The sequence below is a fragment of the Notamacropus eugenii genome, chromosome 5, assembly GCF_028372415.1.
Source record: "Notamacropus eugenii isolate mMacEug1 chromosome 5, mMacEug1.pri_v2, whole genome shotgun sequence".
Lineage (NCBI taxonomy): Eukaryota > Metazoa > Chordata > Mammalia > Diprotodontia > Macropodidae > Notamacropus > Notamacropus eugenii.
In genome coordinates, this window is record NC_092876.1 from 310,015,862 (window position 1) to 310,039,692 (window position 23,831).

Sequence of the window (23,831 nt, forward strand, 5' to 3'; positions counted from 1 at the left end):
ACTGATACGAAATATTTTAGGGAGAACAAGTTTAATCCTTTTTCTGCTGTATGAAACAAACTCACTTCAGAGTCTGGTTTGGTTCCTACCTCTTCCATCACCATGGCAATTGTAACCTTGGCCAAATAACTTTCTTGGACTATAGTTTCCTCAACTGAAAAATGGAAAGAGGGGGTTGAACAAGATGACCTCTAAGGTCTTTTAAAATTCACATTGGTTCTATGGTCTACCTTCCTCTGATCTATGAGTTAGATGTTTATACTTGAGATTGCATACCCTTTCTAAACTTACCTTCTAGTCATCTCTTTATCCAGGGTCCACCAACAGGAAGCTCAACGGTATCCACAGTGACTTGACTTTCATGTCACAGGGCAGGAAAACCTAAGCCAAGATTAAGAGGAGATGTACTTAACTTGAATATTTCATTGCTGTCACACTAGCTCTGAATCATAGTAACCTGCCAGGCCTAGAGGCCTGTGGGCTACCCGAGTCTTCTTACCTCACCTCCCGAGGTCTTCGGTTGGCCAAACCGGATGCTCGTATGAGAGAAAGGACGTTCCAGAGTCGAACAAGGGTTGAGCTTTATTTCAGGGTCTCGGTTACAAGTGCAGGGGATTCTTCCTTAGGAGGGAGAGAGAGAAGGATCTCCCAAGGAGGCAAAGATCTTACAATATAAGCAGGGAGAGATTGGAAGTAGAAGTGTAAGCGGGGAGAGAGGGGGAGGGGAGAGAAGGAGAAGAGGAAAGCGGAGCCTTGTGTCCTCTTTGGCTCCTCACGTGCTACGAGAGCTTTCAGGCTTCCCTGATCCTACTTAACTCTCCAGCAGCATAGTTTGCATCTAAATACCGTGCTGTTAGGTAACTAGGTGTGCTCCAATCCGGACAATCTCGAGGGTGGGGAGACCTCTCTCCCATCACGTTTCTCACGGGAAGAGGCAGAAATACAAGAGATAGCTCGGTTCACCTCGATTCCCAGCCGTTTCCTGGGGGGGTCTCATGAGAGCTCTAAGATTTAGAAGTTCCCACCTTTACCCGCCCGAGACTGTCCACACGGAATTGAGCTTCCAACCCCAACATCTCCCCTTCTTTGTTTTGCGCGGCGCGCACATGGCTCTAGAGCAAACAGTGGCTGGAGGCTGAGTGGATTAGGAAGGCCTTTAGCATATGAGTACCCTACAACAAGACTTCATTTACACAGAAATCTGCAGCTAGCACAACTGACAGTAACCCATAACTATTCTAGGGCATTTGGGAACATTGTCCTATTTGGAGATTCCCACACTGGAAATGGCAGTCCTCTCTCCTATTTTGGTACTCCACTAATACAATATTCTTCCATATGATCCTGAGCTGCCAGGTAAAGTTTGAGTTAAAGACTTGGATTTATTATTGTGATTTTATATGCGACTATACCATGGTCAGTTGGAGCTGATGATTTCAAGAGCACCCTCGAGATACTTGCCTACTCCATGGATGATGTTAGGACATCATTCCTTCGTCTTAAAGTGTGCAGCTAAAATCCAAATACCCCTACGTGGAGTCATACTTTAAACTGTTCAACTTCAACTTTGACTAATACCTCTTCTTCTACAGAGCGCTGTGATGGGCCCTGAAGAAGAAACGATTAAATAGAGAGCTTATGGAATTCACAGTCTAGTAGGGCATATGAAACATACAGTCAACTATAACACAGAACAGAAGTCAAAATATTTCAAGTATTTATTTATTTTTATATACATTAATACTATCATTTCCTTTCCTTGCCTTCTCCCTCCTCCATTTAACAATAAGAAAAAAGAAAAAGAACATACATCAAATACTACATAATCTAACAACATAGATCCCCACATCCAAAAATGAATGTGTCATTCTGCATGTGAAAGCTATCACCTCTCTGGCAGGAGATGGGTGGTCTGTTTCATCTTCAGTCCTCTGAACTCATGGTTTATCATGCATTGATGAGAGTTCTAAAATTTTTCACAATTGTTTTTCTTTATATCATCATTATCATTGAATAAGTTGTTCTAATTCTGCTCATTTTGCTCTCTTTTAGTTTACAGAGATTTTCTCAGTTTTCTCTGAAATTGTCCATTTCATCATTTCTTAAGGTATAATAATATTCCATTACTCCTATTCCATAACTTGCTTAGCCATTTCTCAGTAAGTAGGCATCCTCTTACTTGACAGGTTCTGTCTACAATGAAAATTGCTGCTATAAAAATTTTTGTATATGTGGGTCTTTTTCCTCTTTTTAAAAAAATCTCTTTGAGGGGAGTATAGGTCTGGTAGTTGAGGCAGAAAGTATTTGTAATTTATTAACTTTGGGGGCATAGTTTCAAATTTGCTTTGCAGGATGACTGAGCCAATTTATAGTTCCACCAACAGTGCAGAGTAGAACTTGTTCAATGAAAGAAGAGAATGGGCAGCTTAGGTAGCACCATGGATAGGGTGCTGGGCTTGGAGTCAGCAAGACCTGAATTCAAATCCAGCCTCAGACACTTACGAGCTGTATGATTCCAGGCAAATTGCTTAACCCTTTTTTGCCTCAATTTCCTCATCTGCAAGAAATAGCAAACTACTCCAGTATCTTTGCCAAGAAAACCCCAAATGGGGTCATGAAGAGTCAGATGTGACTGAAAAATAATAAGAATGTAAGAGAGGTATAGACTAAATCCTGTTCCAGGTCTGGGGAGAAGAATCAATATGGACTTGGAAGATGTGAAAATGCTTATTTTAGTAGATGTCATTTCAGCTAGACCTTTTTAAAGAAGGTAACATTTTAATGGACCAGATATGGGAAAATCAATTGTTGGACTAAACAATTTTCATATTTAGATTGATACATGAACTTCCAGTTTTGATTTCTTAAAATATTCAGAGACTACGGAGTATCTAGGACCCATCTAGGACCCATTTATTGGGTCTCTAATTGTATGAGTAGTATGGGACTAATCTCTAATTGTATTAGTAGTATGGGATTGATCTCTCCTACAAGATTGTAAACTCCTGGTGAGCAGGACTATATCTTATGTAACCTTCAATTCTCCTTCACTCCCTAGTACAGTGTTTTTCCTGTAGTAGGTAGTTAATAAATGTTTGTTAAAAGAATTAACGAATAGGTGAATGTGAAAGAATTTACAAAACTATTCCTGAGAGTCCTTTTTGATACAGTGGTGAGGGAGCCCAAAGACACTGGGGTCATCAATGAATGAGAAAAATGAATAAGAATAAGGAGGTGAAGAGGAATAGAAGATGAACGCTGATGGCTCCACAGTTTTACGTGGGGCAGACTGTTACATTCTCCAGATGATTAGAATAAATAGTATTCTTTGGCCACTCAGATGATTTGGGCTTGGCTTCTTCTTTAACCATCCCTTTGGGCTCTGTCAGATAGTGAAGGTATAGGAAGCATAACATGAAATATCAGTCATAGAATCATATCGTATAGTATGTCAGCCGCCTGGAGGGACATTGGAGATCATATATATTAAGATTTGTTTACTGACTGATTTAGTATTTGTTAAAGCACCTACTATGAGTAAGACAGCCAAATGCACTCTCTGTGAATGATAAAATTTAAGATAGAAATCTTGGCCGGTGGGAAGGTAGAGAGCTGAGAGCTGCTCCCAGAGTCTCCCTTCAAGGAGAGTGCCCACTACACCTAGGTTAACCGGGCTTGTCAGGAGAAAACCACTTCATTTCTCCCCTGGTTGCACTCTGGACATTCTCTGCCCTGCACCCACCCCTCCCCCCACTGAATACCTCCTCACCCTGTTACTTCTCAGCTTTCTTTGTGTGTGATGTCTTTCTCCGTTAGAATGTAAGCATTTTGAGGGCAGAGACTGGGCTGTCTTTTGCCATTTTTTGTATCCCAGCCCCAGTGCTTGGCACGGCCCTTGGCACATAGTAGGCACTTTATAAATGCTCGTTGACTGATTTAACTCACCTCCTTCATTTTGTAGAGGAGACAACTGAAAGCCTAAGAAATGAAGTGATTTGCTCAAGTTGACTCAGTGGCAGAGTTGGGACAGTAGCTGTTTCCTTTCCACTATAACATGCTATCCTAAGAATTCACCAAGCATCATTCATTCACTGAGCACCTCAGCATCTGTTAGTTGTGTACTATACAGTGCTAGATATTAGCAGTGCAAAGAGAAAAGAGAAAAAAATCCCTGCCCTCAGTGAGCCTCCATTCTATTAAAGGGATATGACAGATTAAAGGGACATAACAGATAAATAAATTCAGTCTAATTTTAGGAGAGAGAAAACATTAAACAGTTAGGGGATTATTTATTGAAGGGACCTACTTTATTATAAGGGCTGTTAGATACAAAAAGATGGTGAATAATAATAATGAATGCGAATATATTAGTGAATAATAAAGACTGTGAATAATAGTCACTATATTTTTGTTTAGGTGCTAGAAAATAAGTTTGGGTGATGATCAATTTTATTTAGGATAAATGTCTTCTGTTTGCCCAATTTGTAAATCACTGCATTATGCATTATGCATTGTGTTATCATACAAAAAAGCCTAACAAGATCTTTTCCCCAAACTAAAATTATTTATTAATGCAAAGCTGTTCTAAGAATAATATATCAAGATTATTTTTACATATGATAAAAAATATGGAAGTTGTTTACTTCAATGATGAAAATAATGGTTTAGCCTTATTGTAGGTAATATGGGATTAAAAAAAAGTTGTATAAAACATGATCTTTTGCCTTAATGATTTTGTTGCCCACTTAGCAAAGACAGGCCTCACACCTAGAAACCATTAGAGAACAACAAAAAAGAGTGACAAGTGGTGGGAAAATAATAAGGGGGTAGGGAGAGTGTAGACCCTGCCACATCTAGTTAGGAATCTGAAAAAAATATATCATTTTAAATCTTACCAAGGAAGAGTAAGAAATGACTTAAGAATACTATTGTTACTGGAAAAATCTCTGCTTGCCTTTGAATTTGTTCAATTTGCTGTCCAAATTTCCCATTTGGCTTTGGCAATAAGGGCTTGGCTCATATATCTAAACTTGTTTTGGTTAAAATATAGCACAAAGGAAAAAAATTCTTAAATTTTCATGTTGGCTTTTGATTTTTTAAAAAAATTATGGCATTGAGAGCTTCAAAAAAAAAAGGTGTTAGAAAAGAGGTGGCATGATTGGTGGAAGGAAATCTAGATCTGCATGTGGAGGACCTGGGTTTGAATTCCTTTGAGCAAATCACTCCACTTTTTTGGGCCTCAGTTTTCTCACCTGTAAAATGACCTGGAGGAGGGGACTAGAGGGCCTCTGAAGAAATGGTTCAACTCCAAACTGCTCCTATTGTAAATAGAAAAGCTCTAGAACAGGGGTTCTTAACCTTTTTTGTGTCATACACCCCTTTGGCACTCTTCCTTCTTCACTCTCTAAGAATAATTTTTAAAAATTTTATAATTGAATGTGCTGAATTTCAGTTGGAGATTGGTGAAAAATAAAGATGTAATATTTTTCCCATCCAAGTTCACAGACCTCCTGAAACCTTCCATGGAATCCTTGGGGGATCTTTGGACTCCAAGTTCAGAACCCCTCCTCTGAGGAGGAAACGTTTTCTCGAACTTTAATTATTGTATCACCTTAGCAGGATCTCTTCTGGGCAATGATGGAAGGTATTTAATCAGATACAGAATAAGAGATATTTGGGGGCAGGGAGATCTTGCGGAAAGAGCACTAGGTATGAAATCACGACTATGGACAATCTCCTTTCTGGGTTTTAGTTGCTTTGTTTGTAAAATGAGGATATTGAACTAGGTGCTAAGGTTTTTTTCCAGTTCTAAAATTCTCTTATGATTCTAGGAGTTTAGAAAAGGAATGTTACTTCCCACATCCTGATGAGTATCTGGTCACTGAATTCAGATGGCTCTGGAGGAGAAGTGAGGCTGGTGACCTTGCACAGCCCTCCCTCACTCAAAACAAAGTCAAGTGCAAGTCATGTCATCATGTCTCTGATAGCGTGGTCTTCTTCAGCAACGAAAGATGAACACAACAGCAGCAGCATCAATGGCATGTATGTAGGTATATGTACATACATACATGCATGTATGTATGTATATACATATATATACACATACACACAAATATATATAAAATTGAACTTGGAGCCAGGAGACTTGGGTTCAGATCCTTCCTTACACTCTAGTCATATGATCATGGGCTAAATTCAGCTTTTGAAGCCTGAGTTTTCTTGTCTGCAAAACAGGCATAATAATATTTGCACCAGCTGTTCCACAGGGTTGTTGAAGGAAGTGTTGAATATTTCTTTTTTCAAAAAATTATTTATTTATTTTTAGTTTTCAACATTCATTTCCACAAAATTTAGAGTTCCAAATTTTCTCCCCATCTCTCCTCCTCCCCCTACCCCAAGACATGGTGAATTCTGATTACCCCTTCCCCCAATCTGCCCTCCCTTGTATCACATCCCTCCCTTCCCTTCTCCCCATCTTCTCTCTTTTCTTGTAGGGCAAGATAGATTTCTATACCCCATTACCTGTATTTCTTATTTCCCAGTTGCATGCCAAAACAATTCTCGACATTCTTTCCTAAAACTTTGAGTTCCAACTTCTCTCCCTTCCTCCCTCCTCACCCATCCCCACTGAGAAGGCAAGCAATTCAATACAGGTTATACATGTATAGTTATGCAAAAGACTTCCATAATAGTCATGTTGTGTAAGACTAACTATATTTCCCTCCATCCTATTCTGTCCCCCATTTATTCTATTCTATCTTTTGAACTTGTCCTCTCCAAAAGTGTTTACTTCTAATTATTCCCTCCTCCCATTTGCCCTCCCTTCTATCATACCTTCCACACTCCACTTATCCCCTTCTCCCCTACTTTCCTGTAGTGTAAGATAGATTTTCATACCAAATTGAGTGTGCATGTTATATCTCCTTAAGCTACATGTGATGATAGTAAGCTTCACTTTTTCCCTCTCATCTCTCCCCTTTTTCCCTCCATTGAAAAAGCTTTTTCTTGACTCTTCTATGAGACATACTTTCCTCTATTCCATTTCTCCTTTTCTCCTTCCAATATATTCCTCTCTCATCCCTTAATTTTATTTTTTTAGAATCATCCCTTCCTATTCAACTTACCCTGTGCTTTCTGTCTCTCTCTCTCTCTCTCTCTCTCTCTGTGTGTGTGTGTGTGTGTATGTATGCATGTATATAAATCCCTCTAACTACCCAAATAATGAGAAAAGTTTAAAGAGTTACAAATATTATCTTTCCATATAGGAATATAAACAGTTCAACTTTAGTAAGTCTCTTATGATTTCTCTTTCCTGTTTACCTTTTTATGCTTCTCTTGATTCTTGTGTTTGAAAGTCAAATTTTCTATTCAGCTCTGGTCTTCTCATCAGGAATGCTTGCAAGTCCTCTATTCATTGAATAACCATTTTTTCTCCTGAACTATTATACTCAGTTTTGCTGGGTAGATAATTCTTGATTTTAATCCTAGTTCCTTTGATTTCTGGAATATCATATTCCAAGTCCTTCAATTCCTTAATGTAAAAGCTGCTAGATCTTCTGTTATCCTGATTGCATTCCACAATACTTGAATTGTTTCTTTCTGGCAGCTTGCAATATTTTCTCCTTGACCTGGGAACTCTGGAATTTGGCTACAATATTCCCAGGAGTTTTTCTTTTCGGATCTCTTTCAGGAGGTGACCAGTAGATTCTTTCAATATTTATTTTGCACTCTGGTTCTAGAATATCAGGGCAGTTTTCCTTGATACTTTAATGAAAGATAATGTGTAGGCTCTTTTTTTGATCATAACTTTCAGGTAATTCCATAATTTTTAAATTGTCTCTCCTGGATCTAGTTTCCAGGTCAGTTGTTTTTCCAATGAGATATTTGACATTGTCTTCCATTTTTTCATTCTTTTGGTTTTGTTTTGTGATTTCTTGGTTTCTCATTGTCATTAGCTTCCAACTTCTCCATTCTAATTTTTAAAGAACTATTTTCTTCAGTGAGCTTTTGAAACTCCTTTTCCATTTGGCTAATTCTGCTTTTTAAAGCATTCTTCTCATTGGCTTTTTGAACTTCTTTTGCCATTTGAGCTAGTCTATTTTTTTTTTCCAATTCTCTATTTCAATTTTATTTATTTATTTCTTTATTTTATTTAACTTTTAACATTTATTTTCACAAAGTTTTGGGTTACAAATTTTCTCCCCTTTTCTCCCCTCCCCCCCCAAACCCAAGCATTCTAATTGCCCCTGTGACCAATCTGCTCTCTCTTCTATCCTCCCTCTCTGCCCTTGTCTCCATCTTCTCTTTTGTCCTGTAGGGCCAGATAGTTTTCTTTACCCCTTAACCTGTATTTCTTATTTCCTAGTGGTAAGAACATTACAGTTGATCCTAACACTTTGAGTTCCAACTTCTTTAGCTCCCTCCCTCTCCACCCCTTCCCTTTGGAGGACAAGCAATTCAATATAGGCCAAATCTGTGTAGTTTTGCAAATGATTTCCATACTAGTTGTGTTGTATAGGACTAACTATATTTCCCTCCATCCTATCCTGTCCCCCATTACTTCTATTCTCTTATGATCCTTTCCCTCCCCATGAGTGTCGGCCTCGGATTGCATTCTCCTCCCCATGCCCTCCCCTCCATCCTCCCCCCCACCCTGCTTGTGCCCCTGTCCCCCACTCTCCTGTATTATGAGATAGGTTTTCCTATCAAAATGAGTGTGCATTTTATTCTTTCCTTTCGTGGAATGTGATGAGAGTAGACCTCATGTTTTTCTTTTGCCTCCCCTCTTTATCCCTCCACTAATAAGTCTTTTGCTTGCCTCTTTTATGAGAGATAATTTGCCCCATTCAACTTCTCCCTTTCTCCTCCCAATATTTCTCTCTCACTGCTTGATTTCATTTTTTTTTTAAGATATGATCCCATCCTCTTCAAATCACTCTGTGCACTCTGTCTCTATGTATGTGTGCGTGTGTGCATGTGTGTGTATGTACTCCCACCCAGTACCCAGATACTGAAAAGTTTCAAGAGTTACAAATATTGTCTTTCCATGTAGGAATGTAAACAGTTCAACTTTAGTAAGTCCCTTATGACTTCTCTTTGCTGTTCACCTTTTCATGGTTCTCTTCATTCTTGTGTTAGAAAGTCAAATTTTCTTTCCAGCTCTGGTCTTTTCATCAAGAAAATTTGAAAATCCTCTATTTCATTGAAAGACCATTTTTTCTCCTGAAGTATTATACTCAGTTTTGCTGGGTAGGTGATTCTTGGTTTTAGTCCTAGTTCCTTTGACTTCTGGAATATCCTATTCCATTCCCTTCGATCCCTTAATGTAGAGGGTGCTAGATCTTGTGTTATCCTGATTGTATTTCCACAATACTTGAATTGTTTCTTTCTAGCTGCTTGCAATATTTTCTCTTTCACCTGGGAATTCTGGAATTTGGCCACAATGTTCCTAGGAGTTTCTCTTTTTGGATCTCTTTCATGCGGTGTTCTGTGGATTCCTTGAATATTTATTTTGCCCTCTGGTTCTAGAATCTCAGGGCAGTTTTCCTTGATAATTTCATGGAAGATGATGTCTAGGCTCTTCTTTTGATCATGGTTTTCAGGTAGTCCCAGAATTTTTACATTGTCTCTCCTGATTCTATTTTCCAGGTCAGTTGTTTTTCCAATAAGATATTTCACATTATCTTCCATTTTTCCAATCTTCTCGCTATGTTCTGTGATATCTGTCTTTCTCATAAAGTCCTTAGTGTCCATCTGTACCATTCCAGTTTTGAAAGATCTATTTTCTTCAGTGAGCTTTTGAATCTCCTTTTCCATTTGGCTAATTCTGCTTTTGAAAGCATTCTTCTCCTCATTGGCTTTTTGAACCTCTTTTGCCACTTGAGTTAGGCTAGTTTTCAAGGTGTTAATTTCTTCACCATTTTTTTGGTTCTCCTTTAGCAGGGAGCTGATCTGCTTTTCATGCTTCTCTTTCATCCCTCTCATTTCTCTTCCCAGTTTTTCCTCCACCTCTCTAACTTGATTTTCAAAATTCTTTTTGAGCTCTTCCATGGCCTGAGCCCATTGGGTGGGCTGGGGCACAGAATCCTTGATTTCTGTGTCTTTGTCTGATGGTAAGCATTGTTCTTCCTCATCAGAAAGGAAGGGAGGAAATGTCTGTTCTCCAAGGAAGTAGCCATCAATAGTTTTATTTCTTTTCCCTTTTCTGGGCATTCTCCCCACCCAGTGACTTGACCTCTGAATATTCTCCTCACACCTACTTCGCCTCCTGGTCCTCCCAGCCAGCGTTTAGGGACTGGGATTCAAATGCTGCTTCCCACCTTAGGGCTTTTGGCGGGGGCAGGGCTGCTATTCAGTGTGAGAATTAAGTTCAGATGGTCAGGTCGGGGCAGGGCCTCCTCTCAGGCTCAGTTCCCTCAGGGGGTTTATGTGCTGACCTTCCACAATGGATCCAGGCTCCCGCCCGCTTGGGGAGCCCCTGTCTGCAACCGCCTCTCAGCTTCTATCTCCCGGGGAAGCCCGAGCCATGGGGGCACCCCACTCCCCTCTCGACCTGCCAAAGAGACTCTCTCACCAACCCCCGTCACCTGTGGGTGGTGGGGCTTGTGCCGCTGCTGGAGATCCCGTCCCTGAAGCCTGCTCGGATCTGTACCTCTCGGAGCCGCGGCCGCCGCAGGTCTGGGCTGGGCTCCGCGTCTGCAGCGCGAAGGACCCCCCGCGAGAGGTTTGCAGGTCTCTCCAGAACAGAAATCTCCCTCGCTCCAATATTCTGTGGCCTCTGGGTGCAGAATTCACCATGAGTTGGTCCCCTCTAGCCGTTCTGTGGGTTGTGGGTTCGGAGCTATGTGTATGTGCATCTTTCTACTCCGCCATCTTGGCTCCGCCGAGCTAGTTTATTTTTAAAAGTGTTGTCTTCTTCAGCATTTTTTTTGGGTCTCCTTGAGCAAGCTGTTGACTTGCTTTTCATGATTTTCCTCCATTGCTCTTATTTCTCTTCTCAATTTTTCCTCCACCTTCTTGATTATCAAAATCTTTTCTGAGCTCTTCTGTGGCCTGAGATCATTGCATATTTATTTTGGAGGTTTTGGATGCAGAAACTTTGACTTTTATGTCTTTCTCTGATGGTAGTTTAGGTTCTTCCTCATCCAAAAGGAAAATACCTTTTCATCAAGAAAGTAACCTTCTATAGTCTTATTTTTTTCCCTTTTTTGGGCATTTTTCCAGCCTGTTACTTTACTTTTGAATCCTTTGTCAAGTGGAGGGTATACTCTAGTGACCTGTAAGTTCTCAGTTCCTCCAAGGTGGCACAATCAAGGGAGAGGAGTTTACTTCTCTCCTGGCCTATGCTCTAGTCTGGGAGCAACTACAAGTTTTTTCGCCCAGGATCTCCAAGTAGAATTCCCTCTTCAGAACCTCACCAGCTTCACCATGCCAGTGTTCCTCCTCATCCCAGGGTCATCACTCAGGACTGAGACCCAGATAAGCAGGTGATTCCCCCAGAATCTTTAGGTCAAGTGCTCTGCTGCCTCAGTGGCTGCCACTGACCTAGGCTAGGGTCTGACCCTGCTCCCTTTCACCCAGGTGAAAGAGCTTTCTCACTGACCTTTGAAGCTGTCGTTGGCATCTGCGGGTTGAGAAATCTGGGAACCACAGCTACTGCCCATGATTCTCTGCCCTGAAGCCTACTCCAGTCCTGTCCATGCCAGGCTGCATGGCTAAGACTGGGTTGTACTCTGCTCTGAGCCTGGTGCTATAGACCTTTCCTGTCAGTCTTCCAGGCTGCCTTGAGCTGGAAATCTCTTTCACTCTGCTGTTTTGTGGCTTCCGCTGCTCTAGGATTTGTTTAGTGTTATTTTTTTACAGGTATTTTATATGGGTTATGGGGGAAGATCTACAACAGGTCTGTCCTTCTACTTTGTCATCTTGGCTCTGCCCCCTGAATATATCTTAAGATATTACATAAGAGTGAGTTTTTACTATTATAATAGGTGTACTAATATATATATATGTATATATATATATATAGCTATCTGGTTAATTATGGGTTCTTTACATTAGTAAATAAGAATATTGCTTCCAATCCTCCAAAACCCTATGGAATACAAAAATAATCTCTATTTGTCTCTTGGAATTTAGTCTTATATTTAGTTTTGAATATAGATGTAAATATATAGAAACATACACCTAATAATACACAGATTGCCAATTGAAAGAGTTAGAAGTTGCTTTGTGATTACGTATGAAGGATCTATGCCTTGGGTGGGGAAGATGGAAGAAGACAAATGATAGTGGGAGAACATGAGGCCTAAATGAAAAGAAATGAATCAGAACAAGGCAAGTGATCAGGACAGTTGAGAGGAGGAAAAAAACTAATTAAGAATATTAATGTTGGGATTAAAAATTGTTGACCCTACTTACCTGCCTTTTTTCACTTCTTCTTCCCTTTCTTCCTAACCATAACAGGTCTATTCCTTCATCCTTCCTTCCCTCCTTCCTTCTATCCTTTTCTTTCTCCCTTCTGCTTCCCTCCCACCCTCCTTCTTTTCCTTCTACTTCCTTTCCTTCCCAGCCATAGCAGGTCTCTCCTTCCCTCCTTAATTCTTCCTTCCCCTCCCCCTTTCTCTCCTTCTTTTCCTCCTTCATCCCTCTTCCCTCCCTCCCACCCAAATACAAAGCACATACAAGGTAAATACAAAGCAGTCTGGGGGCAAAGTAGTAGTAGCTGAGAGAATCAGAGGAGGTTTCATATAGAAGACAGCACTTGATGGGAGCTAGGGATTAGAAAAGGCATAGATTAGAGGAAGTGCATTGAGGCATGGGGTTCAGTGGGTACAGTCATGGAGATGAGGGATAGATTATCCTGTCAGGGGAAGTTTGGCTGGAATATAGAGTATGTAAAGGGAAATAACGTGTAGTATGTTGGTAAAGGTAGTTTGGGACTAGATTGTGAAAGCCTTTAAATGGCCAACAGAAGAATTTGTACTTTATTTTAGAAGAGTTTCTTCAGCAGAGACATTTCATGGTTAGACCTGTATTATAGGGAAATCACTTTGACATCTGTGGACAAGGTGGATTGGAGAAGGGAGAGACTATAGGCAGGGAGACCAATTAGGAGGTTTTTGTAATAGTCCAGGCAATTGGTGAAGGCTGAATTAGGATGGTGGCTATAAGTCAAGATAGGTAGAGGTTAGGTAGCATAGTGGATCAAGCTCCAGACCTAGTCAGGAAGACCTGAGTTCAAATCCAGTTTCAGACACAATCTTGGGCAAATCATTTAACTGCTGTTTGCTTGAGTTTCCCTCAACTATAATATGGGGATAATAACGGTACCTACTTCCCAAGTTTGTCGTGAGGATCAGATGAGAAAATATTTGTACATCACAGTACCTGGCACATAGTACGTGCTATGTAAATACTAGCAATTGTTTTTAATAAGAGGACAAGTGAAAGATAATGCTGGTTATTGGTTTTTGGCTATAGGCAACTGACTGGTTATATAGGGTGTGAAGGAGAGTGAAAAGAGGAGGATAACCGAGGTTTTAAACCTGTGTTATTGGCAGATTAGTGATAAGCAACAGAAATAGGCAAGTTGGAAATAGGGGTGAGTTTTTTGGGAAAAGACCATGAATTTGTTTTGAACAGTTTGAGTTTGAGGTACTCATAAGACATGTCGTCCAAAAGACACTTATGATGTGGGACTGGAGCTCAAGAGAGCCTAGAGGTGGATATGTGGATCTGAGAATTATTTCCATTGATATAACTGAACTCAGGAGCTAGGGAAGTCACTAAGAAACAAAATGTATATATATAGAGTAGAGAGCCTGGGGCAGAATTCAAGTTCTAGGTGTAGTTGTAGAGATCTGGCTCTTACCCTAAGGGACTTATGGTAAGTCACTTCACTCAACCTCTGAGCCAAAATTAGGCTTGTTTTGTTAGCTTCTGGAGGGCAGAAGGATAGATGGAATTTCAGAGAAGCAAACGTAGGCTTGATGCTAGGAAAAATTTCCTTAATTAGAGCTAACTTTAAAGTGGAACGGGCTGTTTCAGGAAATAGTGAGGTCTTGACCCAATGCCTGCTACCTTGTAGAGAGACTTACCTTTTTTCAGGTATAGCCTCTAAGGTACTGTACTAAGTAAAACATTCCAATTAATTCCAAAACTAGATGATCCTAGCACTTGAGAGGTGATAGAAGCCGAAAGGCTGGGATTCAGGCCCTGAACACATACTGGCTTTGATAACCTAATTTTTAAGATAACTTCAGTGCCTCTTCCCAGTCAATTCTTAAAGTTTATAAATTGCCTATTATAAAGGTATTTAGATGGTTGTGTGGATAGATTTCACGGGGTCCATGAACTTGAATAGGAAAAAAAATATATCTTTATCTTCACTAATCTCTAAGTGAAATTTAGCATTTCCTCAAAATGTTTATAAGCCTTACTCTGACAAAGGGGTTAAGAACCCCTGGGGGCCGCTGCGTACCTAAAGAGAAAGTATTTAAACAGGGAATTTCCCTACCCCAGAGGAATCAATGTTCTTTTTAATCGCATTGCTTGTAACACAGTAGGGTCTTAAATTCTTGATTGATTGACTCAAAGCTTGGGAGACCTCGCTTTTTTGATTGACTGACCCGAAGCTCGGGGGTCCCTGCTATATGGAGGGACCTTGCTTTGGGGTTCCTGCTCTGACTGACCCGAAGCTCGGGGGTCCCCGCTATATGGAGGGACCTTGCTTTGGGGTTCCTGCTCTGACTGACCCGAAGCTCGGGGGTCCCCGCTATATGGAGGGACCTTGCTTTGGGGTTCCTGCTCTGACTGACCCGAAGCTCGGGGGTCCCTGCTATATAGAAGAACCTTGCATTGAGGACCCTGCGCTACTGACTGACCCGAAGCTCGGGGGTCCCTGCTATATAGAAGAACCTTGCATTGGGGACCCTGCGCTACTGACTGACCCGAAGCTCGGGGGTCCCTGCTATATGGAGGGACCTTGCTTTGGGGTTCCTGCTCTGACTGACCCGAAGCTCGGGGGTCCCCGCTATATGGAGGGACCTTGCTTTGGGGTTCCTGCTCTGACTGACCCGAAGCTCGGGGGTCCCTGCTATATAGAAGAACCTTGCATTGAGGACCCTGCGCTACTGACTGACCCGAAGCTCGGGGGTCCCTGCTATATAGAAGAACCTTGCATTGGGGACCCTGCGCTACTGACTGACCCGAAGCTCGGGGGTCCCTGCTATATGGAGGGACCTTGCTTTGGGGTTCCTGCTCTGACTGACCCGAAGCTCGGGGGTCCCCGCTATATGGAGGGACCTTGCTTTGGGGTTCCTGCTCTGACTGACCCGAAGCTCGGGGGTCCCCACTGTATGGAGGGGACTTGCCTTGGGGACCCTGCGCTACTAACCCAAGGCTGCGGGACCGAATGGACTTCCATGCCGTTTTGCCAGGATGGGAGCACTGGACCCTTCAGCCAGGAGAGAACGTGGCGGTGACTTAGGTCCAACCCTGTCGTCTGGCAGAGGAGGACCATGACCGAGGAATCGCCTCCCTCCAAGCCCGGCATCACGCCGCCTCGGCCGCCCCGCTCCGGACACGCTTTCCCGGCTGCTTTAAATGCATCCTTTCTGTCCCGGTGCCGTGGGCTCCTCCTCTCCTCCTCTCCTGACTCAGCAGATTCTCCCATCAGGCCTAAGCCCGGCTCAGGGCCCGCCCCGCCCCCGCCGCCTCCCCAGCCTCTCGCCCCCCGGCTCTCCCGCAGCCTCGAGCCCTAGGGAAAGAGGGAGGAGGGGAGGAAGGCCGGGGAGCGCGCCAGTTCTCCTCGGACCGGCTTCCCCAGAGGTCCCGCCTCCATCCCTCGTGACTTCTAGGCGCCACCACACCCCTCGCTCCCGATTGGTCGCTGGGCCCGATGGGGTGGGAACGGAATCCCGCTCGGAGACGGGTAGGAGGGGAGCGCGCGTTCCCGAGAGCCGCCGGGTTGCCTCGGCGACGGCGGGGGCGCGCCTCCGGGAGCGTGCCTGGGCGGCTCAATGACAATACTGAGGAGGCGGCCGCGGCGGCGGAGGGTGGCCCGGCTCCTGGCGGGGGAGGAGGAAGGAGAAATTTAAAAGCGTCCGGGAGTACGGCAGGGCTGGGTCGGGGCTGAGAAGGAGAAGAAAAAGAAGCAGAGGAGGAGGAGGGGGCCGGACACTCACAGGTCCAGGTAACGGCCGCCGCTGGAAAAGGGGGGGCTCCGGGGGAGCGGGGCGCGGGGCGGGCCTGTGGGGCTTCGGGCGTGGCCCCGCCCCTCCCTGTTCCCCTTCTCTCTCCCCCCTCCCACTGCTGGGGGGGCGGGGGACTGGCTCTAAGGCCGCCCCCTCCAGCCCCCGCTCTGCCGCAGAGAGAAGGGGCGATGGGGAAGATGGGGGGCGTCACCTCCGTTTGTCCCCCCCCATCCTATGAGGCTCCAGGCCCATGAGAGGCTCTTCTGTTCCCAGAGTGAAACTTCCAAAACTGGTAGGGATTGTGAAGGGGATCCAACCTCCGCGTCCTTGCCGGCCCCCCGCCCCCGCCTTGGGGCTGGGCGTCTCCCCCAGCTCGGCTCCTCGGTCACCTCCACCTGGGCCGAAGCCGGTTGGCCCGCGGTGGGGGGCGTGCGGCCAAGGGAGCGCGTAGTTCCGCCCGCGGCCCCCCGGGGCTGCATCTCCCCTCCCCCCTCGAGTGTCCAGGCTCTGACTTCCTACCTCCCTTAAAGGAGGCCCCCGCGGAGCGCGCTGCCTTCCGCACTCCCACCGCGGCGGTCACGGCCGGACTTGGTGCCAAGTTCCCGGTGTGGCCGGAGGCGGGCGGGGGAGCCTCCCTGGTCTGCCCCGCTGCGCTCGTCCGGGCCGGAGACCCGCGGCTGGCCCTGCCCGGCCGGCCCTGCCCGCCCGGCCGGTGTGTCTAGGTGGAGTGCCATGTGCTTCAAGTTCGGTTGGCACTGGCACAACTGAGATCCGACGGTCCGGGCGGCGGGAGGCAGTCTTTGGGTGGTGCTGAAGTTGGAATGCGTCGGAAAAAGTGGAAATTAAAATTGGTCCGGCAGGAACCTCGGGGGAGGAAGTTAGCCGGCTTGGGAGAGCTGTTAACGTGTACGCGGACGGACGCTACTCAGTGGCTGTTCATCTGCCCCGCTTGGCAGCCTTTGGTCTGACCCTCCGCAGTTTAAGTGTAAAGTCAGCTCAGTCCTCAGAGTCACTTATTTTTAGTGTAACCTTGGGCCAGACAAGTCTGGTCTCGCTGCTCAGAGGGGCCACGTAGATCAGTTTGGGATATCCGAGACTGGGACTTGCTGTCAAGAGGTTAACGTTAAGAAGTAAAGAATGTGTCAGCAGGAAAGACTGTAGATGGGAAGTAAAGGGCAGCAGCAGGGAGAAAACCCAAACCTTGGGCTTCGGAAGCGCTGAGTTTGAGTCCAGGTGCCATCACTCACTTCCATCGTGTAATGCCCTGGGGACTCCACTCCTTCTTCATAATGTGGGGAGGATCGTTGTACTCACTGCTTCAAATATGGTAGAAGAAATTGTGTAAATTTTTAAATCTGAATATGCGTTTGTGACGTGCGGTTAAATGCTTTAGCTTGGCATTTGAAGTTCTTTGCACGCTGACTCCATCCTGCCTTTCCCACCTTATTTTACATCATTTTACATTACATTGTCACTGGCTAATTTTGTATTATCCCCCTTGTTTCAATGCCTTTGCACAAGCAGTTCCTCCTGCTGGGAAAGCAGTCCTTCCTCTTAAGGAATCTTTGACTCCTTAGCTCTTACAAGGCTCAGGTACCATTTACTGAAATCTTTGCAAATAGTTCTTAGTACTCCTTGCATTTATTTATCTGAGCACATGAATCTTCACTTCCTCCCTTCCCATCCTCTCACTCCCCAAGGACACTCTTTGAAGGCAACAGCTAGATTTTATTTGTTTCTTTTGTAGTACAGTCCCTTGCTCATAGTAGAATTGAATTATCTGGGAGCATTCTGTTGGCTCTACCACCAGAATTGTGAATTTTCCTTGTAGTTTTGGTACTACACTTGACAAGTGTAGAAGTGGTACATGTTCAAGAAACTTTGTGCTATAACTAATGGTTATAAATTTGAAATTGGAAGAATCCTTTGCATTCTGTCACACATCTTTATATAATAGTAAGGAATTTAATTGATTTCATTGAAAAGTAGCTGTAGTCTCCTTGCATAGCAGGATTTTAAGTCTACTTAATTTTTTCGACAGACCACTTTCAAACTGTGGTTTCTGACTCGCCAGTATTGTGTGTATTCAATGGGGCAAATGCTTGAATGAATATTTCTGGGGAGAATCCAACCTGCAGGGCCTGGCTGAAATAGGGGTGAGAAAGAGGATTATCTGCTACTAGTAACAAATAACTATGCTTTAGGTTTTATTTTACAAAATACTTAATCTGCATCACCTATTTTCTAACTGGAAAGTACAGAAGCTAAACAGGAGGGGAAAAGTTGGACCAAACTATCCATGGTAGGGCCAGTTATTTAGAGAACATGAAGAAGTCTTCGTGGCTCAGTTTGTGAGCCATTTGATGATGGTGGTCTCTCAGCCTGATTCCAAAAAACTGTTTAACCTCGAGCTGTCTGACAAGTATATATGATGTCTGATCATAAATGTTACTGGGATAGTAAGTTCCATTAATGAACTGTACAGTTATGGTATATGGAACACATGTATATGTTTATGCCTCCCTAGAAATACAGATCCTAAGGATTGGTTGCTAGATGTTTTGGGTAGATGGTGGAGTGGATATGTATTTGTACTGTTAGATGAATGAGGGAACAGACTGGATGTGACGTAGTAAATGCCTAAGAAGGAAGATGATTGGGTTGTTAGTATGAGCACAGGATGACAGTTCCTTAACTTCAGATTGATCACAACAGTTGTACGGGGCCTAACTATTAACAGTTTTCTTGAGTGCTCTTCATCAAGGTTCGAAACTCTAGAAGCCTTTTTAAGTTTTCCTTTAAAAAACAAACAAACAAACAAAGAAACCAACAGAATGCAAAGGTGCTGTTTACATGTGCTATATTATTTTGTGGTTTTTTTGTGTGTGTGAAACCTGCACAGAATTATAATTTCAAATTGCTATATATTTCTAGCCTATTAGATGAAAAAGTTGGCATTGATTTTAAAAAAGGATCAAATAAAACAATTGCAATTGAAATAATTGTAAACTTTTTCATCATAAAAATCTTCAAAATATAAAATGGAAAATTAATGCTATTTTAAAGAAATCTGATGTAAACCCTATATACTAATGCTGTTGTTGTTGTTCAGTCATGTGTCTTTGGAGTTTTCTTGGCAGAGCTACTAGAGTGGTTTGCCATTTCCTTCTCCGTTATGTTTAGGCAGAGTTTAAATGACTTGCCCAGGGTCATATAGCTAGTATGTATGTATTATATATAAACACACACACACACACAGGTACGAAAAAGTGTGGATATATGTATGTATCTATATGTACAATATACACACACATATATACATAGACTTATGTATCCATGCTCACATATGTGTATGTGTGTATATGTATACACACATATACCATCAAGCATATTTAAATTTGACCAGGACCAATCAACTAACAAGCATATAAATAAAATAAAATAAAAATAAGATATGAAGAAAAAGCAAAATAGTGCCTACTCTTAAGGAACCTAAATTCAAATGGAGGCGAGAACATGTGCACACACATGTATGCATAAACATACAAAGTGGATAAGAGGTAACTTTAGAGGGGAAGGCACAAACAGAGTGATTGGGAAAGTACTCTTGCAGAAGACCGCACTTGATCTGATCTTGAAGGGAGCCAAGGATAAGAGACTGGGAGATGAGAAGAGAAAAAGCAAGTATTTTAGGCACGGGGGACAGCCAATACCAAGGTTTAAAAGTAGGAGATGGTATGTGAGGAACAGCGGGAAGGGAGTAATGTGTAACACTGGAAATATAGGGAAAGGCCAGATTATGAAAAACTTTAAATGCCAAACAGAAGAGTTTATATTTGCTCGTAGAGGATGCCAGGAGCCAGTGGAGTTTATTGAGTAGGGCAATGACATGGTCTCCAGAAAATGAATTTGGCATCTGTGTGGAGGACAGATTGGAGGAGGGAGAGATGAGACAGGATAAGGGAGGAAGGTGGATGAGGGCATGCACTAGGGTGGTGCCTGTGCTGTTGGAGAGAAGGGGATATGGAGCTCTTCTTTTAGACCGATTAGTACATACGGTTTTTAAAATTCAATGTTTTTATGTTATTTAGGGTAAAAGGACAGAGATGTAAGGAACTTTAGAAGTCATTTAGCTTAACCCATCATTCCTTTTAATAGCATCATAGATGGAGTTGGGAAGAAGCCTATAGGCTATCTAGAACAACCCCTCTTATTTTGTATGTGCCTTTGGAAGTTGTTTCTTGCCCAAGGTCACATAAGTGAGTAAGCATTGTCTTTGAGACTTTGTGAATCCAGGGCCTCTGACTCATAGGCAGTGCTTTTTCCATTTCCCATAACCTTCTATCCACTGCCCTCAATTTTACACGTGAAGAAATTGAAGCCCAGAGACAGTGACTGGCACAGGATGGCACAGGTGTAAGTAGTGCTGTTGAGTTTCCTATTCAGGTCCTGTGATTCTAAATTCTCTTTTCTTTCTACTGCATGATGTTTTCTTTATCACATTTCCCCTTGTTTCCTCAAGGATGTATTTGGCTGTTATTTCCTTACATTTTCAGTAGAGTATTTATTTTTGTGGTTGTAGAGTCACTTCAGTCATGTCTGACTCTTTGTGACCCCATTTAGGGCTTTCTTGGCAAAGTAACTGGAGTGGTTTGTCATTTCCCTTCTCTCCATTGTTTTACAGATGAGAAAACTGAGGCAAGCAGGGATAAGTGACTTACCCAGGGTCACACAGCTAGTAAATGTCTGAGGCTGGATTTGAACTCAGGTTTTCCTGATTTCAGACCTTTATCCACTGCACCATCTAGTTGCGCTCAGTAGAGTATAGTGTGTGTTTAGACACTAAAAGAAGATACTTTTAAATGAGCACTGCAAAGTTGAAGGAAAATGTAATCTTGGTCAGTGGCATCTGTAGTGCCTTACACATAGTAGGTCCTTGATAAGTATCAGTTGTTATTTTTTGTTTAGTCCAGACATTTTTGTACCTCTTCTCTCTTTCTTTTTGCCCTGACCTATACATGTTTTCATTATTTGTAAGGTTATAGTAAGAGATTAAAGCGGAGTTGGAGTTTTTACTGTGCTGGTGCTTTTTAATGGATGTACTTTGCAGTTTAGGATTTTTTATTTATGGGCTCTAGCACCAGATGCTAAAATGATTCAGTTAAATAGCCAGAGGTACAGTAGCTTTGGATGTTTAAAAATTGAGCTTCATTTTAATATCTGTGCGATCACTAGACTTAGATATATAAGATTTCCAACCCTCTAAACAAGTTGATAAAAAGAGTGATACCAAAAGGATTTACTTGGAGTGTTTTTAACTGCAAAACTAGTAGTTGGCAAAGTGGTGTACTTCATTCTTGGGGAATAGAAACTTCTTTTTGACCTTTTATCTTGTAACAGTCTTACCTCACCAGTCTTTCTCCTTTTTTCCTCTTAAAAGCTGTTGGAAACTACAGTAATGCCTCAATTAACAAATAAATCATAAATTATGTGTGTTTGTGACCAGTGACAGGAAGACTTTAGACCACTGTTTCTTTTACTTCCTCGTCTGTGGAAGTTTTTCATTTTTTTTCAGCTAAATTGCGAGTGCATTAAAATTTGCTTAGTCTTCCATTATTGGACCTTTCCCTCCATTTGGTGTTGACTAGCTCCTACTGTTTCAGGAGCTCTGAGGGTCCACTTATTTTCTCATTATCATATTTTCCCTGAATTATTTGCATTCATTCCTAAGTCTTTGCATTAAATCAGATTTAACTGGGGTTATAAAAGGGGGAGGTAAGAGTAAAGGAGTTCAGTTTTAAAATTTACCTCCCTTGGTTCTGTCATCAGAAGTTGTTGAACTTTTAATACCTCGGTACTGTGCCTGTACCTATCCCTGAAGCCACAAATAAATTCAAAATTCTGGTGGTGTACCCAACAGTATGTTCCTAGATATTATGTCATAATAAACAAATAACTCATATTTGTATGCCTTCACCGTTTTTATAGTGCTTTTACTCTTAATCCAGTACGGTAGTTTGTATAAGTGTTACTATTCTTGTTGTATGAGACATGAGAAAAATCAGATGTTAGTAATTTGTTGCTGATTGATTATACTTTAGTGGAAATTAGGGTTTTCAGTGTGTTACCTCAACCAACATTTATGTTCTAAAAATTGTGGAATTCTATTAAAGGAATTTTATGCATCAGTATGCAAGTGGTGGATTTGGGGAATGAGATAAGGAGGATTACTGCTAATTTTGGTCCTGAAGGTAAACTTTTCTTAATCCTTTGAAGTTCTTCTTTTCCCAACTGCCCATTGTTCCTGATAGGATATTTGGTTGTAGTTTTTATTTCTTTTGAGGCAGGGGGACAAAATGGAAAAAACCTCTGTCTTTTGGTCACTGACATCTTTTATGTAAATGTGTAGATTTTTCTAAAGTTCCTAAATCAATTTCTAAACTGTCATTCTTCCTACGAAAAACCTTTCATATTCCATGGGAGAAATAGCCTTTCTCTCCAAAATCATTTTGTTAAATGTGAAGGTAAAAGAATACATATCTGATCCTGTAAGTGTGGAAATATTTTTGCAAAGCAGCAAACTGGGGAAGGATGATTAACATTTGAAAGACATTGATAATTAGTGATTTCCTGGATTGAAGAGCAGCTAGGCAATTGGTTGGTGCAGTAAGTGGAATTCTGAGCCTGGAATCAGGAAGACCAGAATTCAGATATAGCCTTCCACATTTATCAACTGGGTAACCCTAAGTAAGTCACTTAATTTCTATTTTCCTCATTTTCCTCATCTATAAAAGATAATAATAGCACTTTTCTCCCTGGGTTGTTGTGATGATTGAAGATGAGGTATTTCTAAAGCACTTAACACAGTATCTGGCACGTAGTAGGTGCTACATAAATGCTTATCCTGTTTGCCTTCCTTTATCTAAATTAAGTTGCTTGGCTGGGGCAGTTTTTCCCAGACTTCTAATATTTACATGAGAAGCTCAGAAGAAAGTATTTTGAGAAATGTTATTTCTATGGGAAATGGAAATATATTATTTTCAGGCATTTGCTTGAGCAAAAAGGAGTGGTGAAATGAGGTGTTGGCTTGTCTAATTTCAGAAAAACAGGAATTTTAGATTGAGTTATAAAGGATCTATCGTCTGTTGGCCAGGATGCTTAACTTTAAATGCTGGCAAAATTCTTGAACATATCTTGAATTAAAGGGTTGGTTAGTGAGCATCTAGAAAAGAAAGCAATGATTCCAAAAAATCAGCATGACTGTCAAGAATAGATCGTAGATGTGGAGCTTGAAAGGATCTCGGAGGCCTTTTAATGCCACCTCTTTATGTGCCAGAGGTACCTTGAGAACCACAGGAGTGAAGTGACTTGCTAAAGGTTGATAAGGAAGAAAGTAGCAGAACCAAGATTGGAACTCAGACCTTTTGATTGACCGCAGGACTATTTTCACTGGATGATCATATCAAACTAACCTTATTTCCCTTTTTAACAGTTACTAAGTGGTAGATCAGGACTTCTCTACAATATAGTTAGGTGTCCCAGTGGATAGAATGCTGGATCTGGCATAGGGAAGATACTACCTGTGTGACCCTTGGCAAGTCACTTAGCTTCTGTCAGCCTCAGTTTTCTCATCTGTAA

At 42.3% G+C, this 23,831-nt stretch overlaps 1 protein-coding gene across 13 annotated transcripts in view; it reads left to right on the forward strand.

The window, feature by feature from the left end:
- Positions 1–23,831, forward strand: part of RALB (RAS like proto-oncogene B) — a 103,305-nt gene that overhangs the window by 37,951 nt on the left and 41,523 nt on the right. For 2 of the 13 annotated variants that reach the window (XM_072613367.1, XM_072613375.1), the window contains exon 2: positions 5,832–6,042. The exons of 7 other annotated variants lie outside the window; for them this stretch is intronic. The gene's annotated coding sequence lies outside the window, so the exon portion shown is untranslated. Of the gene's footprint in view, positions 1–5,831; positions 6,043–16,056; positions 16,193–16,315; positions 16,486–23,831 lie in introns of those variants that run through there. 4 more of the 13 variants (XM_072613361.1, XM_072613369.1, XM_072613371.1 and 1 more) reach the window with 3 other exon arrangements.